We start from the raw sequence: 15,493 nt of genomic DNA on the forward strand, positions 1-15,493 counted from the left end.
TCTGTCTTGTTTTTCTAAGACCACCAGAGCGAGCACAAAAGAACCAGCAAGTAGGCAAAGGTCAGGCGCAAAACTGCTAGTTTATTTTAGCAACCTAAGGTGTGGAGAAGAAGTCTGTCGGCCTCCGGCAAAGAAGGCCGGCAGAGTTCCCCTCCCCCAAACCGTTAGTTTAAATTGCTTGTAAAAATCCAAAGAACTTTCACTTCTCCCTGTCCAGTATAATCCACCATAACATCCTTCAGAGAGGCAAGGCTTTTGAGAAACAAATAGCTAGGAAGGACTTTATCTCCTCTGCCTGGCAAGTTTGCTTTTGGCTCTGGGTCACAGAAACACCTGAGGCAACAACACACAAAGATATGTTTTCTTCTCTAAGCTGGGCAAGGGAAACGTAACTTGAAGTAAGGGGGAAAAAGCACACATTTATATCTGAATACTGCAGTTTCTACTACTTGTTAACTGTGTGACATTGCACATCTGAAAACTGAGGCTCATGAAAGCATCTGCAATCTGACTTCTTAGGGTTGTTTTGAAGATTAACTAAGTTAATAGTGTGAAAACTGCTTAGAACAATACTATACAAGTGTTAGTTATGGTTAATGTTAGCTAAGAGTTCTGCTTGTGACATTTTGTCTGTGCAGCTTATTTCATACATCTTACTTGGAGCTTCCAAAGTTAGCACTTAGAGTGAATATTAGATTGGTGCAAAAGAAATTGCAGTTTTTGCCATTAAAAGTATAGGCAAAACAGCAATTACTTTTACACCAACCTAATAGCTTATGTATGCAGAATTACCTGCAAATTCCTTTGGAGACTAGTCATCATATTTCTTGCTGTGTCTAACCCAGGCAGTTTTCCTCCCAGCATTAAATTCACTTGTGTTGTCTTGGGTTGGTCTCCCAGCGAAGGTGTTGCTTGCAGATTTATACCTCTCCTCTCACAGCCAATCTGGAAAAGGCCTACATTTGATTAAAAAGTGCAGAATCATCTATGCTGCTTATTTTTTTTTTCTTTCTCTCTCTCTGTTGAGTATGTATAGTGGAAATCATACAAGTTAAACGTGAATGAACTCTAACTTGCAGGTTTCCTGAAGTCCATCCCATCCTAAGCCTAGCTGAATATGAAATTGACATTCCCTTCTATTTCAGGGCCTTCGCGATGCCATTGGTCAGATAGGGCAGAGAACGAGAAGTTCAGAGATTCCCCTGGACTGCCACCATTGCTATCCTCATGATGTTCCTAAAGGCAGATCATTTTGCTCTTCTTTTAGGAAATAATAGTAACTGACTGACTTCACCGAAGTCTCCTCTCTGCCTTGTCCTAATCCTTGGTGGATACAATGAGTCCTTTACATGGGGCAGTAGGGTGTGTGTATTAGGATTCTAGGGGATGTTCTTCATCCCTGGTGGCGGCTATGCAAGGAATATTCAACCGTATGTACCTGTTGAGCATCACCTGTAGTTTCTACTTGTATCAAGATATAGTCTTCTAGAACAGGAGCTTTATCATGCTTATAATCCTAAAGCTTTGGGAGACTAAGGCAGGAGGATCACTTGAGCCCAGGAGTTCGAGACCAGCTTGGGCAACATAAGGGAGACTTCATCTCTACAAAATAAAAAATAAAATAATTAGTCAGATGTGGTGGCACATGCCTGTAGTACCAGCTACTCAGGAAGCTGAGCTGGGAGGATTGCTTGTGCCCGGGAGGTCAAGGCTGCAGTGAACCACGATCGTGCCCCTTCACTCCAGCCTGGGCAACCAAACAAGATACTGCCTCAAAAAGAGAAGAAAAAAAAGGAATACTCTTCTAAAAGAGATGACACAGGCAAATATTAGCCACATACACTTGAACATGGAAAAAATTAAAACTGAACCAACAACACCCTGGACCAGGTACCCCACATTTTGTTTTTGTGCCACCTCTGTCACTAATCAACTAAGTGGTCTCAGGTGAGCCCCGTCTCCTCTGTGAGGCTCAGTTTTCTCATCTGTGAAATGAGGGACGGTGCATAATGACTTCCCAGTTCTATCATCATACACTCTGTGTTTCCACCTGATCAGTGTAAACTCTTCCTTGAAACCTTTCCATGACAGGAATGGCTTTGGGGAATGAACTGGAGAATGGTGTTGTTTCTTAGGAAAGTTACCTGGTGGAGACGGTGTAGTAATTTTAGTTTCCTTTGCGGGAACCACTTCTGCTGTAATCTTTATGCATGTTATGGGTAGGGTTGAATCCACCACCTTGGCTCCAAGGACCAGTCCATCCTCTTTGTCATGGTGATAAGTTCATGCATAGGCATGTGACCCAAGTGGTTCAATGGGAGTCACTCCTGAAAGTGATGGAAACTATTAGAAAAGAGTCATTGTCTTTTCTTCAGTATTGGTACACTGGCACGGATAGAGTTGGTAACGGCCATCCTTGACATAACATGGAGAGTATGTCCAAGAAATGAGGCTGATAGACACACACATAGTTACAGAGAGACAGAAGCATGCAGAAGCAGAGAGATAGTATTCTGATGACATTGTTGAGTCCGTTGATCCTGGCCTTTCCTTTTGGGCTTTACAGTAACAAGAGTCACTGAATATCCTTTCTGCTCAAACCATTTTGACTTAGGATTCTGTTATCTGCAACTGAATGATGCCTGCCTGACAGGGGTGGTGTTTCCATGCAATGTTGGGCAGAAGAATTTGCTTGCCTCTAGATGCCATCAATAGAGGCTTAGAAATGAGAGAAGGGGGTATAATCTCAGACAGCAGAGGGTAACATGGGAAAGGGAAAGACCCTACAATGTGTTGAGCACTGTGCTGCACGTTTCATATTTTTTCTACATTTAACTCCATGACCCTATGAGAACTGTGTTATTTTCATTACGCCCATTTTTCAGAGAAGGAAACTGGAGGCAAAACAGATTAAGGACTTGCCTGAGGTCACACAATCGGTGGCAGAGCAGAGGTTTATAACCAGACTCATGGTCTCCTGAGCTTCAACTCTTGACCACTGAAGTATAGTTCCATGGTGATTTTTCCCGTTAATTTCCTGCCTAGCTTGCCACATAGCTGGAGTGGGGCTGTAATGTGAATCAAGGCCTCCTGGACTCCAATACATGTGTAAGGGAGGTGGAGGAGTACAGACAGGGGAGATCTCTAAGTGGACAAGTGCTGTGGCTAAAACAAAATCCTGGAAGGTAGATTACCCTCCACACCCCACCCCACACAAGCCAGAAAGGAAAAGATTATCCCAAGAAAATTAATTTTTTAAATAGATACTTTTTTGCAACTTTAACAGAATTGTGATCTATCCATGCAGTTTTAAACTGTCAAATGATTTAGCCGTAAATTTCGAAATGAGAATATATGACATATAACCACATCAACTTTTTATGAAACATATTGCAATTTATTAGTTATCAATGCAGTGTGTTTCAGCCTATCTTTTTGGGAAATCAAATATATCATTTTAATATTTTCTTTCACATGCAATATACATTAACTCACAGGATGCTGAGGCTGCCTCTGAGAATTTCTATCATTTCCTCCTTGTCCTTTTTTCCTTCTCTGTTTCATCTGCGGTGTGTTTATCTTTATATGCTCCCTTCCATTTGACTGTACAGGAAAGCTCTATGAAGGGAGTCTGGTTATAAACCTCAGTGCTGCCTCCTATTGTGTGACCTCGAGCATGTCCTTAATCTGTTTTTTTTTTCCTCCAGTTTCCTTCTCTGAAAAATGGGCATAATAAAATAGTACCTTTCTCATATGGTTATGGAAGTAAATGTAAAATACGATATACTGCACATTAGCTCTTTTATTTTTTGTTTTATGGTATCTTGTACATAGTAGGTGCTCAATAAATTCTGTTAAGTGAATGTATTATAAAATAATTCAGTTTATAATAATAATTCAGTTTATAAATAATAACAAAGGATAAGTAATTTTAAAGCTAATGTTATAAATTGAAGTTAGTATATATCCTGACAATTGCATAATTTCTAAGTGTACAGCTTGAATAAATTATCACATATTAAATGCACCCATGTAATGACCACTCAGACCAAGAAATAAACCATTAGTAGCTTTCCAGTAGCCCCGACTTTTTTTCCCCCAGTTCACTACAATTTTGACTTCTACTTCATTCATCAATTTTACTTGCTTTTGGACCTAATATAAGTGGACCCATACAGTATATATTCTTTTGTGTCAAGCTTTTTAAAAAGGTAACATCATTTTTTGAAACTTATTTATGTAATTTATTATAGCAGTAATTCATTCCTTTTCATTGCTGTATAGAATTCTATTTAATGATACACCGCAATTTGCTCATTCATTCTATTATTGATGGACATTTGGGTTGTTTAAAGGGCTTCTATTCTACTTGAATATGCCACTATGAACATTTTTGTTTCTTGCTAAACAATCCCATAAAAAAGTGAGCTAATGACCTAAATAGACAACTCTTAAAAGAAGATATACAAATGACCAACAAACATATGAAAAAATGTTCAACATCACTAATGATTAGGGACATGCAGGTTAAAAACCACAATGTGATACCACCTTATTCCTGCAAGAATAGCCATTATCAAAAAATCAAAAAATAATAGATGATATGGATGCAGTGAAAAGGGAACACTTCTATATTGCTGGTACAAATGTAAACTAGTACAACCACTATGGAAAACAGTGTGGAGATTCCTTAAAAAACTAAAAGTAGGACTACCATTTGATCCTGGAATCCCACCACTGGGTATCTATCCAGAGGAAAAGAAGTCATTATAAGAAAAAGATGCTTGCACACACGTTTATAGCAGCACAATTCACGACTGCAAAAATGTGGATCTAGCCTGAATATCAATGAGTGTATACAGAAACTGTGGTGTGTGTGTATATATATATATATATATACACACACCATATATATATACACACACACATACCGTATATATATATACACACCACATATATATATATACCACACACCATATATGTACACACACCACATATATATATTATCACATCTCAACACAGACAAATGTTATATATATACACACACCACATACATATATATAATATATAATATATATGGTCTTAAAAAGGAACAAATTAATGGCATTTGCAGCACGTGGATGGGATTGGAGACTATTATTCTAAGTGGAGTTAACTCAGAAATGGAAAACCAAACACCGTATGTTCTCACTTGTAAGTAGGGGCTGATCTATGAGGATGCAGGGGCATAAGTATGATACAATGGACTTTGGGGACCCAGAGGGAAAGGGTGGGAAGTGGGTGAGGGATAAAAGACAAAAAATGTTTCAGTGTGTCCTACTCAGGTGATGGGTGCACCCAAATCTCACAAATCACCACAAAAGAACTTACTCATGTAATCAAATACCACCTGTTCCCCAAAAACCTATGGAAATAAAAAATTTAAAGAAAAAGGAACACTTTTATACATCTTTATTGGGACACATAGGCATGCATTTTTTGGGCTTATGCCTAGGGGTAGAATTTTTGGTTCACTGGCCATGCACATTTTCAATGTTGGTAGATATTGCCAAATGGTTTTTGAAGTAGTTATGCCAATTCATGTTGTCAGTGCTCCACAGTGGAAGACCACTAGGAATACACTTGTAGTGGAAAATGAACAAAATTAGGTTCATTAATTCATTCAACAAGGGAGAGCACACACGAAGGGGATGGTGAGACGTCTCAAGAAAAGGGTTTTGGGAAGAATTAGGAGATCTGGGCTTCTGTTAGGTGGTTTTGGGAGGGTTCAAGGAAACCGGGCTTTGCTGTTAATTGGATACTGTCGGGAAACCAGGTTAATTCTGTGACTGGATGGCTTAATCATTTTTATCCAGAAAGCAGGAAAAATGGAATGAGGCTAAACTGGAATTTGAAGAGAAGCAGCATTGACTCACATGAGCCAATGTATTAATTTCCTGTGGCTGCTGTAGCAAAGTACTGGGTGGCTTAAAACAACAGAAATTTAGCTTATTTTCTCACAATTCTGCAGACTAAAAGTCTGAAATTAAGGTGTTGGCAGGGCTAGTTTCATTTTGGAAGCACTGAAGGAGAATTTATTCCATGCCTTTCTCCTAGCTTCTGGTGATAGCTGGCAATCCTTGGCTGTCCCTGGCTTGTAGATGCATTGCTCCAGTCTCTTCCCCCGTTGTCCTGTGATATGCTCTCTTGTCTGTATCTCTAGTCAATTTCTTTTTGAGACCGAGTCTCGCTCTCAGGCTGGAGTGCAGTGGCCGGATCTCAGCTCACTGCAAGCTCCGCCTCCCGGGTTCACGCCATTCTCCTGCCTCAGCCTCCCGAGTAGCTGGGACTACAGGCGCCCGCCACCTCGCCCGGCTAGTTTTTTGTATTTTTTTTAGTAGAGACGGGGTTTCACCGTGTTAGCCAGGATGGTCTCGATCTCCTGACCTCGTGATCCGCCCGTCTCGGCCTCCCAAAGTGCTGGGCAATTTCTTATAAGGACAATAACCATACTGGATTAGGGCCCACACTAATGACCTCCTTTTGATTGTGTTTACATAAACACCCTACTTTCAAATAAGGGCGTATGAACAGGCACTGGTGATTAAGACATCGACTTATTTCTTGAAGGGGTAGTATTCAACCCATAACCACTGAGATATAGGGTTGGTTTTGGTTGGTTTTGTAGGCTGAACAGTGTTCTTAATTTTGTCTGTGTTGAGATGTGATTATGGAGGGGTCTTACTATCTGGTGTAACAGGAAGTATGTTCAGTGGGAGAATACTATGGCCTAGCTTCCTGTTTTCGGGGTGACTTTTCTATTTCTCGATAGCCTCCACTCTTTGTATTGTCAAGCTTGTTAATTTCAGTCATTCTGGTCAGTGTGAATTGATATCTTATTGTAGGTGTAATTTGCGTTTCCTTGATGTCAATGAGATTGAGCACCTTTTAGGATTGTGGGGGCTGTTTGCATATGCTTTTTTATAAAGTGTTTGTTCAAGTCTATTGCCATTTCTTTATTAGGCTGCCTGCCACTTTCTTACTGAATTTCTAGAGCTTTTAATATATTCTGAATACAAGTTCTTACCAATACTATATATAGGTATATGGTTTTGGTAATATCTTCTGCTAAATCATGGCTTACCTTTCTGTTTACATGCACCAGAGGAACAAGAACATTCCATCAATGGTATGTTTTTACTTTCACCCAGGTATCAGGTATTGTATAGACACAGGCATAGACCATGTTTGATTCAGCTTACCATGAACTCCTTGACCTCAACTCCTGCTTCTCTCCCCAGGTCCACCCTGCTCCAGCTGCACTTACTGCTGCCTTTGCCTGGAATGTTCTTTCCTTAGATAACCTCATGACTTGCATACCTCCCTACCTCTTCTTAATGAGGACTTCCTGTGCCACATTGTAATGATTGTATGCTCCATGCCATACTTATGCCTAGAAATCTCTGTCTACCTTCCCTGCCTTTTCTCATATAATTCCTTGCCATCTGACATATGACAAGTATTTGAGTGCCGTCTATCTCCTCCTGAGATAATGTGAGCTCCATGAGGACAGATTTGTTTGTTTGGTTTCCTGCTGTATGCCTAGTACTTAGAACAATGCCTGCATGTAGGAGCTGACCAATGAATATATCTATTGAATAAACAAATGAAGGAAGGAATGAATGATTGAAATGAACAGGTAGGAATGGAACCGTGCTGCCCGTATGTTGCTGATCTGATGTGGGACTCATGGTCCAATACAGAGTTTATAGAAACTACTGGGTGGCTCTTGTGTGATATTCACCAAGACTCCGGTGATGATAGGATTATACTCTGAGATTTAAGTTTTAAAATTAACGTATAATGGATCTTAACAACTGTAAGAGAAGAGATAGCTCCCAGGCTGCAAATCACCTCAGCAATCTGAGGTCAAATGAATAAGCATATCTAATGAAAAACATGTTGGTCAAAGGAATTTTAATCTGTTCATGAAAGCAAAGTGAAAGGAGAATCTTGGAGGCAGTTTTTGGCAATATCCATCCAGACTCTGTCCAGGAGAAAGGGGCATTGCCAACCAACTTGGAGGATTCCAGATCCATTGGCAAGGGCATCCCTCCTGGAGCTGGTTGAAGGCAGTAAGATCAGTTGGCTTTAGTCCCTTGGTGAAGCCATCTTCAGAGTGTGTTGGCTGCCTTAGGTTATCTTGTGTGATGCTCCTGCAAGTCCAATGCCTTATAATTCCACTAAGCTTTCAGGTAAAATAGGTTTGGCCCTCCTTATAAGTCAGGGTCTGGGAAGAGCGTCAACTAATTGGGAGAGCTTCTAAAAGTTTCTATGCCAGTCATTTATCATTTTATGTTAATAAAATTGATAATGAAGTTTTGTAACAAGTCTCGTGAGGTTGAGTAATGGGATTCCATGTCTAAGAAAAGGAGTTGATCTTGTGTGCTGGAAGAGTCAGCTTTCAGAGCCTCTAAGGTTGAGAGCTCAGCCCCTGGGGCTAGTAAAACCATCAGAGGAATGAATTCCACTTCATGAGGACTTTTGAAACATAGACTACCAGTTTCTTCGTGGTTGACCTGCACTTGCACTGGGGAGCCTATGGTCATGTTTCCAGAAGTTTCCTTTGTATGGAACATCTGATTTTTAGCTGTACTCTCATAAGACTTCCTTGCTGGTGAGCTGACGTTAATTTAAGAATTTTAGCTCTTTCAGTCTTAGGTATTATCAGGCATGTCACACTTTCTGTAGATTTGCCTTTTGTAGCTAGAGAAGCTGTAAAATGTTTAGGCCTTAGGCCTACTGAAGACTAACCAATGACCCAGTGTAATATTTTTAATTTGTCCCTTGACAACTTTATGTTCAGATTTCTAATTTCCTTATCAGATGCAAGGCCACAGTAAAAACATCACTGGTTAGGTAAAGTCTAAACTGGAATCTATGTCATCAAGCTGCCGTATTTAATTACCAATGTCCATAGGCATTGTGGTTCCTGATTCTATTCCTCTTACACCCTCTTGGAATCAGCTCCATGCTGGGTTTTTCTCATAATACACAGCTGGGAATTCTAGGATTTTCTTCTTGCCTACTGTATATTTCTACCTAGCAAGCTGTGGTCAAGACATCTTGCTATGTGGCCAAGATGGGGAAAATGGACTGAGATAGACAAGTACTGCAATATTTGGGTAGTGAGAACCATCACATACTGTAATTTTTGCGTGATGAGAACCCAGCAATGCAATTAATAGACTGCTGAGGGGGAGTAAAGGCCTTACTCAATCAACTTAATGGGAGAACTGAACATCCAAAGATTGTAACTACCATTTGGGGACTTCTTCACACTTGACTTCATTAAAGAAGTTGCTTAGTAAGAAGCCTGATGTTGCCACCATGTTTATACACACAGTTTTTAAGGCAGGCATAGAGAGGGTTACATTTTGTTTAATCGTCTCTTTAGAAAACAAAGAGGTAGTGTATCATTTAGAATGCATGCAGCTGCCAGTAACAAAATACCCAAGTAATAGTGGGTTAAATAATAAAGGTATTTAAATATATAACGTAACAAGAAGTTTGTTTCACAGTTCAGGGAAGTAGGAGGGGAATTCACCATCTCTAAGATTATTTTTTGGCCTTTACTTCACGGGGTAAATGGTTGTCACAGCTTCAAGCATCCAGTCCTGCATTCCAAGCAGAAAGGCAGGGAAACAAGAAGACTTTCTTTCTGAGGCTCTATTGTTTCGTTATCATGAGGAAGCTTCCCAGCAGGCTTCTCCCCGTGTCTCAGTGGACAGAGTTTGGTGGCGTGCCCACTCCTAGACCAATTGACGGAAAAGCAGGAAGGAGTTACTGCAGTCGTTTAGGTCATCTCAAAGCTGTGAAGAGGTCTGATGCCTTCCCTGGGATGATACGATACCTGCTCTCTACTTCAGCAATATGGGGTATATGCTAGCTGGGAGAGTGGAAATAAAAATGTCTTCCCCATGTATATTTTAATCAATTATATGAACTTTTTTTATAATTAGCCTTAAATATGTAGAGATAACTGTTAAATAAATTCCTCACTGGGAGGAGAGGGGGGAGTGGGTGGATTTGATGCTGGGATGGGCAGGTATGCAGGTATCCAGGTAGAAGCTTGGCATCAATTTACCTGTCTCTAGGAAGTTCCTATCCTTTTCCTCCAGTTAGCCTGCATCTGGGATATAAAATCCGCTGAAACATCAGCCTCCGTGAACCACACAGCATGACTTGTTACATGTCACAGATGATTGCCCCTTGCTGGCCACCAAACTTGAACCATTCTGTGCAGCCGCTGCCTGTTGTTTCCTGTTACGTTGTTGAGGTAGGACTGCCAAGTTCTAAACACACCGCCTGACTCCATCCAGAGTGGCACCTGCACACAAAAGCAATGCCCAGGGAGTGCCAGGCCAAAATCATTTCGCAGAGTTCAACTGGAGCATTAAGTGCAAGTGGAATTTGACAGAGGGGAGGAGCAACCACACTTTGTATAAGAACATGAAAAAAAAATCACGGTTATTAGATAAGTTGGGGAAAGAACAAAATTACACAGGGATGAATAAAAGTCTTTGCTTAGAGTGTCTGAAAGATACCGACCTCACAGATGGGGTAGGGTGGCGCTGGAGGTAGAGCGATGTCAGCAATAAAGAGAGAGAATAAAGGAAGGAAGTCATGGCCAACTTGCAAAGATTTGTCTCTGCTGTCTGTTCTGTGAAAGCGCTTGGCAACACCACCTTAAAAATGAAGGTGTTGGTGTGAAGATCCAACAAGGTGCGTTCTCTGAGTCTGGAGCCACTTCTAAAGGAGCTAAATAAAAATGAAGCAATTAATTGAGACACATTGTATAAAAGAAATCAGTGTAACACCAGATGGAAGGAGTCATGTCTGCAATCTTAGTAGAAAGAGCATTATTTATCGAGCCTTGACCTTCTAGTGTGAGCACAGTGCATTCATTATCTCATTTAATTCTTACAATCACCAGCTGAGGCAGGTGCTTTCGTTATCTCCATTTGACGGATCAGGAGGATTATAGCTTAAAAGGCTTAACTCATAAGTGGAAAGGTCAGAATGTAGACTGAAGCTTTCTGAATCCAAAATCTGTGTTCCTAACCTCTTTTCTGTACTGCTGGCCAAAATTAAAAACACTGAAGTGTGATACAAGGAAATTATAACTCTGATTGGATGAACTGAATACTAGGGTTTGTCTGTTCTTCAGAGGCCAGATGATGGTGTGGATTTAGGAATACGTATTATGGACTCTATTGTAAGTGACAGATTCCCAGCCTAAAGTGGCTCTAAAAAAAAAAAAAAAAAAAAAGGAGGACGTGGACTCCTGTGGTCAGCTAAATAAAGGCACCCCAAAATGTCCACATCCTGATCCCCAGAACCCATGAATATCCACATCCTGATCCCCAGAACCCATGAATGTCCACATCCTGATCCTCAGAACCCATGAATATCCACATCCTGATCCCCAGAACCCATGAATATCCACATCCTAGTACCTGAAACCCATGAATATGTTGCCTTATATGGCAAAAGGGGCTTTGTAGATGTGATTAAGTTAAAGATCCTGAAATGGCAGAGATGGTCCTGGAATATCTGGGTGGTCCCAACATAATCAAAAGGATCCTTATAAAGGAAAGAGGGAGGTTTGGTTACAGATGTAGGAGACAGGAGGATGGAAGCAAGAGGTTGGAGCAATGTTAGGAAGGGCCCTGAGCCGAAGAATGTAGGTGGCCTCTAGAAGCTGGAAAAAGGAAAGCCAACAGCTTTTGCCCTAGAGCCTTCAGAAGGAACACAGCCCTGCCAACATCTTGATTTTGGACTTCTGACCTCCAGAACTGTAAGAGAATTCATTTGTGTTGTTTTAAGCTATCCTTATCATTATTGTGGTAATTTGTTACAGCAGCAAAAGGGAACTAATACAACTCCTGTACCTGAAAAGCCTAGGACAGCAGTGGCTTCAGGCTTGACTGGGTCTAGGGACTCTAATGGCGGCGGGGCCTTGATGCTGTCCCTCCTCATAACTTAACTGTGCTTTCTTTTGCAAGGGCTGTATTCACTGATGGGCTTTCCTTGGGTTGTGGACAAGCTGACAACAATAGCCGCAGGCTTTTGCCTCACCACTGTAGCAATCCCAGTAGAGCAGACCGCACCCCTTTCCTAGTAATGTCTGCAAATGTCCCAGGGCTGACCTGCATGGGCCTGGCTTGTACCCTCAGTGATCACTGTGATTCTGATTGGCCAAATCTCATCACTGACTGTGTCTCAAGGTAGGAGGGAGGTCAGCCCCACCTGAACCTCAGTGACTCTTAAGGTAGAGGGGTGCTTTGCAAAGGAAAGTCCAGCTGGGCGGGCAAAAGCAATGGATGCCTACCAGACAGTGTGAGGCAGGACCACTGGGACTTGGACTCTTACTGGTTCTAAGGGAAACCAGAGAGACAGAAATAGAGGTTTCTGTCTCACCAGCAGAGACAGTTAACAAAACCAAAAAACCCTCCCCCTCCATCCTTTTGTGGTTCCTAAATGTGATGATTGGGTTTTCATACTCATGTGTGAAATGTGCCTCCCTCAAGCCTTGTTATGATGTGGCAGGCACATTCCCCTTACCCATCTGTTGAAAAGAAAAGGAAAAACAAAAATTGGGGAATCAATTACAAGCAGCAGTTATGGGGTGAATTCAAAGTCTTGCTGCGATCTGATGGAGAAAGACAGGTGTGAAAGGGACAGGAAAATAAAAAGGAAGGATCCCTTGGTTGTTGGATGGGAGAAACAAGAGGACCATGAGAACGATTCCTTTGGATACATGTGACCAGATGGCATCTCCAGACCCCGAGGTCCTGAGTTAATTCATCACCTCAGCTCAGCTGATGCTTACTGAGCACCTAACACGTGCAGGTTTTCCTCTTGATGCTTAGAACACAGCAATAAGAAAGACAGGCAAAAATTCCTGACCTCACAAATGTTGTCTGATAGTAGGAAGCAGGAACAAGCAGGCAATAAAGTAAATAAATAAGGAGACCAGGGTGGCTGTTGTCTATCACCTGAAGGTAATACTAACAGGTGAGGGTGTCGGTCAACAGAGGCCACCCTGATGTGAGATGAAGTAAACCTTGTTAGAAGTTGGCCTTGACTCAGAGAACTCAAGAACTATCAGATAGCTGTGAATACAGGATGGCATGATCTGACTCATACTTCTAAAGGATCAGGAAAACTCGACTTGGTTTTAGAACCAGGGCCCAAAGTGTCCATCCTGTTCAGCTATAAGCACCCAAAGAGAGATGCCCTTACTTGGGGGCAAGAATAAAAGAAGCATCAACTTGAGGCTCCTTTTGTGAGCCACATGGAACAATACTCTAGATGGACTGGCTCTAGACAGTAGCCGCAGGCTTTTGCCTCACCACTGTAGCAATCCCAGTAGAGGAGACTGCACCCCTTTCCTAGTAACGTCTGCAAATGTCCCAGGGCTGACCTGTATGGGCCTGGCTTGTACCCTCAATGATCACCGTGATTCTGATTGGCCAGGTCTTGTCACTGACTGTGTCTCAAGATAGGAGGGAGGTCAGCCCCACCTGAACCTCAGTGACTCTTAAGGTAGAGTGGTGCTTTGCAAAGGGAAGTCCAGCTGGGCAGGCAAAAGCAATGGATGCCTGCCACACACAGGGTGTACCTGCCACAGTGCCACCATATCATCTGCCTCTTTGCTCACTTTTGAAGGTGAATGTCAAGGGTGAAAGGTGATGGCCTAGAAAGTGAGCACTGCTCAGTCTCGGCCTCAGTGAGGGAACTCCAAAGGCTGGGACTCTCCGTTTGGGTTTCCAGTGGTACGCAGAGACTCATGGAGCAGACTGAGTTCGGCTGGGGTGCAAAGACTGCTCTGCAGAGTCCGTTCTCGGCAAACAGCCAGGCCCACCCAGGGAAGGAGCTCAGGATCTGGAGGTGTCATCAGGTCACATGTATCCAAAGGAATCGTTCTCATGGTCCTCTTGTTTCTCCCATCCAACAACCAAGGGATCCTTCCTTTTTATTTTCCTGTCCCTTTCGCACCTGTCTTTCTCCATCAGATCACAGCAAGACCTTGAATTCTCCCCATAAGCACTGCCTGTAATTGATTTCCCAGTTTTTGTTTTTCCTTTTCTTTTCATCAGATGGGTAAGGGTAATGTGCCTGCCACATCATAACAAGGCTTGAGGGAGGCACGTTTCACACGTGTGCATGCAAGCATTTCACCGTCACTTACCAAGTGTGTGCAAAGCACCAGCTAATGAACTAGAAGCTGCAGTCAGCAAGACAAGCTCCACATGGTCTCTGCTCTTGCACAGCTCCTGCTCTAGAGGAGAGAATGGCAATCCCATGTGATAATTACTAAAAGGTTGGATAAGCCCAGGATACTCAGGGGACATGGGGAAGACAGGAGCGCACCGGGGCCAAGATTCCTTCCTGCTTCTGTATACGTAATTCCATCGGGGAGCCTAACACGTAATTGTGATTTTGTCGTTTATGTCCCATTGGAACCATCTCTAGGTGTATATGCTCCCTTTCTAAGCAAATGCGTTCTAAATCCAATAGGTTTCCTGGCTCCCATGTGGAGTTCTAACCCATGGGTAGTTTAATCCCTGAATACTGATGTTTGCTGGTGGAAAATTGCTGTTTCCTCTCCTTGCTGAGAGGAGGTGGAAAACCAGAGGGCATTAATTTAAGTAAAAGGTGATATTAAGTAAAAGGTGCAGAGGCGGACTAGGTGCAAGTGGCTCGTGCTGGGTGGCAGAGAGTGACTGTACTCCCCACCCTGGACCTGACACTTACTCTTCTCTGTGCTAGGCTCGTCCCACAGCTATTTGGATGGCCACTTTCTTCCAATTATTTAAGCCTCAATTTTAACATAAGCTCCTCAGAGAGGCAGTCCCTGACCGCCTTGTCTAAAATTGTTGCCCTCCACATCATCCTTGTCGTCTTCCTCATGTCACTAACAGTAATCTGAACACATCCTGCTTTCTGTCTTTCTTCCTTATTTAAAGATAAGTTCATATAGAACTTATGAACAGCAGCTATTTCTGTCTGCTTATCAGCAGCTATTTCTGTCTTCCTCACTGTTGTGTCCCCAATACACATAGTGGGTGTTCAATAGATACTTCATGAATAAACAGACAGCAATAGAGGGGACATTTGAGCTACAATATCTAAACTGTTGGAATTTGTAGAACTAGAAGAAGCCACTAGTGGCTGTTTCTTTCTTTTTTTTTTTGCACCTGAAGAAGGTGAGACCCAGAGAAAGAAGCAGTTTAATTGAAGCCACCCCAGCAGAAGAATCCACATCACAGTCCCACCTCAGGTGGACGTACCATCTGTTGCTCTTGCTGGGAAGAGCTCCGAACTCCTGGGTCCCGGCTGAGGTGGGTGGTGATAAGGGCATCCCTTGAGAGCCACTTGGAGCCACTGCCTCCTGGCAGAGGCAGTGCCCTCTTGTGGCAGCCTTGTGATATACACACAGCCCTTC

At 42.3% G+C, this 15,493-nt stretch overlaps 1 pseudogene; it reads left to right on the forward strand.

The window, feature by feature from the left end:
* Positions 1-12,503: 12,503 nt before the first annotated feature.
* On the forward strand, positions 12,504-12,616 carry LOC111552587 (annotated as a pseudogene).
* The last annotated feature ends 2,877 nt before the right edge of the window (positions 12,617-15,493 follow it).

The sequence above is a fragment of the Piliocolobus tephrosceles genome, chromosome 17 (assembly GCF_002776525.5).
Source record: "Piliocolobus tephrosceles isolate RC106 chromosome 17, ASM277652v3, whole genome shotgun sequence".
Lineage (NCBI taxonomy): Eukaryota > Metazoa > Chordata > Mammalia > Primates > Cercopithecidae > Piliocolobus > Piliocolobus tephrosceles.